We start from the raw sequence: 5,000 nt of genomic DNA, 5'->3' as shown, positions 1-5,000 counted from the left end.
GGGAACCCGGCTCTCCACCCGGACCCGGGTAACCCACGGGGGAGGGGGTGGCATGGGCCAGCCTCTAACGTGACTTCCGGGGTACGAGTGTAAAAATCTTCTCTAAGTGTGGACAGCAGAAAGCCGGTTTGCCCGGCTCTCCACGCGGACCCAGGGAGCCTTGGGCCCCCACCGGGGTGCCAGGCCCGAAGCCAGCTAAACCCACAACCCGGCTCTCCATCCGAACCCGGGTACCCACTCTTAAGCACCCCCCTGGAATCTTCACCATTGGCTACGGGCGCACAGCGGCCGCGCCCCTGGGACTCCAAATCCATTTGCAATGCACACACTTTTGCTTCAACACTCAACAGCCTGTTTGGCTCAGTGGACTAGTGTGCTTGGCCGTAAACCAAGAGGTTGGTGGTTCAAATCCACCTCTGGGACGATGCCGTTTTTAACAGGATCCCGACCAGTACTGTTTAAACATTCAAGCTCTATTTAAACCCAGCTAATATCCCTTTATATAGAATCCTGATCTGTTCAGGGTGGAGGGCGGGCAATGGACTAGTGGTCAATGCAACTGACTCTAATGCGGAGGGCTGTGAGTTCGATTCCCACTCGCGGAGCAAGTGACAATGGCCCCAGACAATTGATAAACCCCTACCAGAGGTAGGGCCAAACACAACATATAGTTTTGTATCCGTCATGAAGAGAGACCAGAGTTGTTCTACGCTCTGATAGGCCACACCCACATTTTAAAACAACGCCCCCAATGTGGGCGGGGCACGGCCGAGGGCTTGCTGCACAGCAGCGCCCCCTTGTGCTTCTCCAAAGCGTCCCAGTTTTTCCACTTTTTAAACATTTTAACAACGCCTACCCCACCCCCACTACCGACGCCCATGCACCTCCACTCCCCCCCCCCCCCCCCCTATCTCAGGTGCGAGCTTTCCAACGGTGGCAATCCCGAGCCTCTGCGACCAACGGAAGTTGTTGAAAATGGCTACCTACAAGCATGCATGTGGATGGGCCACTTTTGTCATTTTTGAAATGTTATGAAAATAGCAGATCTGCAAGCTTGCATACTCCACGGTGCTGTAAGCATCTACCAATGGGTCCTTAGAGAGGTCACAGAGGTCATTGTTATGCTAATGCCCAAGTGGGTATATGGTGATGACTAAGTGGGTATCAGACCGGATGGGAATGTCGTTAGCCTAGGAAGCGGACTTCACAGCAGTCAGTTTGAGGGTTATCGCTTCTCGGCCTTTTGGCTAAAATCAGAAGTACGGGAAGTGGATGAGGAGGATTAAGCTGGCTTAAAGGAAGGTTTTTTGACAGAGAGGATGAACGACAGAACTGAAGTAAAGAACACGCTGCGGTTCAGATGGAAGAAGGGCGTCCCGTTGGAGAGGAAAACTTTCACGACGGACATTTTGATCGGGCTGCTAAATGTAAAGGTAGAGGACATTATGTGCCTACAAGACAATCCTCTGGGGAGAGGGTTTGATGTGACCTTCCACGTGGAAAAAAGGTACACAAAGTGTATGTTGTATACTGGCGGAAGAGAGGAGAGGAGCCACTAAGACATGTGGATGTAATATATTTGGGGATGAAAAAACAAAGAGTTGTCACGGTCCACATGTACAACCCACATGTGGCCACCGAGGACATTGCGGTGTTTCTAAGTGGGTATGGAGGAGTGTATCCCAACGACTGGGTGACGCAGGAGAAGGACGAGATGGGCATCTGGACGGGGAGAAGGGAGTTTCCCATGATATTCAATGCGGATCGAAGTGGGCCTGATGGACTGTCGCACCCCCCGGCTTTCTTCAACATAGGAGAAGCAAGAGGCTACCTGTATTATAGGGGGCAGCCTCCCTTCTGCAGGAAGTGCAGGGGGGGCGGACACCGAGCAAGCGCGTGCACGGGTGTAGAGGCCCCCAAGGCCTGCCATGCCTGCGGGGCTACGGCCCACCTTGTAAGGGCCTGCCCCGTGAGGGGTGGGGCAGGTGGTGGTAGGCTTGGGGGAGAGGGGACTGTGGCTGGTGGAGCAGGGATTTCCTCTCCGGCTGGGGGTGCAGGCCCGAAGGGGCCGAAGGGCCCGCAGAAGAGAGGAGCGGCGGAGGCCTTGCCAAAGGACTCAGCAGCGGACAGTGGACAGAAGAAAGGGGCGGGGACTGGCCCCCTGGCGTCTAAGGGGGCAGGGGCCCCGTCGCCAGCTGGGAAGAAGGTGAGAGCAGGAGAAGAGGAGGAGAAGGACATGGACTCCTCAGAAAGCGGGGAGGTGATGGCATCTGGCAGGATGGAGGAGGTGATGGCGCTGAGTTTTGACTCGGGCCAGCCCCGAGGCATGTTTGGCCCACCCTCACCGGCTAACGTTACTGGGACGTTGCCCACTAGGGCGGAAAGAGAGGAACCTCCAGGATAGAGGACTTTGAATAGAAATGTCAGATAGAAAAGACTTTGAAGGAAAATGTTTTTTTGGTTGATGTAAATTGAGTCATTTGTTGATTTATTTTGTTTTGACTGTATGGAATAATGAAGTATGATTATGTTATGTTGTATGGAAGCCGTTGAGGCTGATTTGTTCAAACAAATATCTGATATGTCCCCTATATGGGGACTAAATATTAAACAGATTTTTTGACTCAGGAGTTGAAAAAGGGGCTTGCTCCGTTCACTCCACGCATCGACCCGGCATTGCAGTGCCGCCGGGAACGGTGCACTTTCTTCCGCCTTGTTGAATGGGGAAAAAAAACGGCCTGTTTGTAATACATAGAGATGTGGCTGACGCATATTGTTTTAACCATGTTTCTATGGTTAAAGAAATGTACTGTCATCTACTGTACATGAGCCGTACCGGCCACTTCTGCTGTCGCTTACGGCCATACCACCCTGAACACGCCGGATCTCGTCCGATCTCGGAAGCTAAGCAGGATAGGGCCTGGTCAGTACTTGGATGGGAGACTGCCTGGGAATACCAGGTGCCGTACGCTTTTTCATGAAAGGCTTTGGCCAAAGCCATCTGCTGTGTACATGAGCCGTGCCGGCCAACTCTGCTGTCGCTTACGGTCATACCACCCTGAACACGCCCGATCTCGTCCGATCTCGGAAGCTAAGCAGGGTAGGGCCTGGTCAGTACTTGGATGGGAGACTGCCTGGGAATACCAGGTGCCGTAAGCTTTTTCATGAAAGGCATTGGCCAAAGCCATCTGCTGTGTACATGAGCCGTGCCGGCCACCTCTGCTGTCGCTTACGGCCATACCACCCTGAACACGCCCGATCTCGTCCGATCTCGGAAGCTAAGCAGGGTAGGGCCTGGTCAGTACTTGGATGGGAGACTGCCTGGGAATACCAGGTGCCGTAAGCATTTTCATGAAAGGCATTGGCCAAAGCCATCTGCTGTGTACATGAGCCGTGCCGGCCACCTCTGCTGTCGCTTACGGCCATACCACCCTGAACACGCCCGATCTCGTCCGATCTCGGAAGCTAAGCAGGGTAGGGCCTGGTCAGTACTTGGATGGGAGACTGCCTGGGAATACCAGGTGCCGTAAGCTTTTTCATGAAAGGCATTGGCCAAAGCCATCTGCTGTGTACATGAGCCGTGCCGGCCACCTCTGCTGTCGCTTACGGCCATACCACCCTGAACTCGTCCGATCTCGGAAGCTAAGCAGGGTAGGGCCTGGTCAGTACTTGGATGGGAGACTGCCTGGGAATACCAGGTGCCGTAAGCCTTTTCATGAAAGGCATTGGCCAAAGCCATCTGCTGTGTACATGAGCCGTGCCGGCCTTCTCAGCTGTCGCTTACGGCCATACCACCCTGAACACGCCCGATCTCGTCCGATCTCGGAAGCTAAGCAGGGTAGGGCCTGGTCAGTACTTGGATGGGAGACTGCCTGGGAATACCAGGTGCCGTAAGCTTTTTCATGGAAGCCATTGGCCAAAGCCATCTGCTATGTACATGAGCCGTGCCGGCCTCCTCTGCCGTCGCTTACGGCCATACCACCCTGAACACGCCCGATCTCGTCCGATCTCGGAAGCTAAGCAGGGTAGGGCCTGGTCAGTACTTGGATGGGAGACTGCCTGGGAATACCAGGTGCCGTAAGCTTTTTCATGAAAGCCATTGGCCAAAGCCATCTGCTGTGTACATGAGCCGTGCCGGCCTCCTCTGCTGTCGCGTACGGCCATACCACCCTGAACACGCCCGATCTCGTCCGATCTCGGAAGCTAAGCAGGGTAGGGCCTGGTCAGTACTTGGATGGGAGACTGCCTGGGAATACCAGGTGCTGTAAGCTTTTTCATGTCGGCAGACTGAATGACAAAACACCAGATCATGTGCAGCACGAACTTGTTGGCGGGGGTGCGGCCGAGGGGGAGGGGGACGGAAGGAGTACATGAATTCCGGAGTGCAAGTGAAAAATCTTCAAAGCGTGGAAAAGCATGAAAAGCGTGAAAGACACACAATGTGGCGTTTTGCCCGGCTCTCCACGCGGCCCCTGGGAGCCTTGTCACCCTGCCGGGGTGCCCACTCAGAACTCGGCTAAAGTGGGAACCCGGCTCTCCACCCGGACCCGGGTAACCCACGGGGGAGGGGGTGGCATGGGCCAGCCTCTAACGTGACTTCCGGGGTACGAGTGTAAAAATCTTCTCTAAGTGTGGACAGCAGAAAGCCGGTTTGCCCGGCTCTCCACGCGGACCCAGGGAGCCTTGGGCCCCCACCGGGGTGCCAGGCCCGAAGCCAGCTAAACCCACAACCCGGCTCTCCATCCGAACCCGGGTACCCACTCTTAAGCACCCCCCTGGAATCTTCACCATTGGCTACGGGCGCACAGCGGCCGCGCCCCTGGGACTCCAAATCCATTTGCAATGCACACACTTTTGCTTCAACACTCAACAGCCTGTTTGGCTCAGTGGACTAGTGTGCTTGGCCGTAAACCAAGAGGTTGGTGGTTCAAATCCACCTCTGGGACGATGCCGTTTTTAACAGGATCCCGACCAGTACTGTTTAAACATTCAAGCTCTAT

This window comes from Electrona antarctica (genome assembly GCF_951216825.1).
Source record: "Electrona antarctica genome assembly, chromosome: 4".
Lineage (NCBI taxonomy): Eukaryota > Metazoa > Chordata > Actinopteri > Myctophiformes > Myctophidae > Electrona > Electrona antarctica.
Note: the sequence above shows the minus strand (reverse complement) of the source record.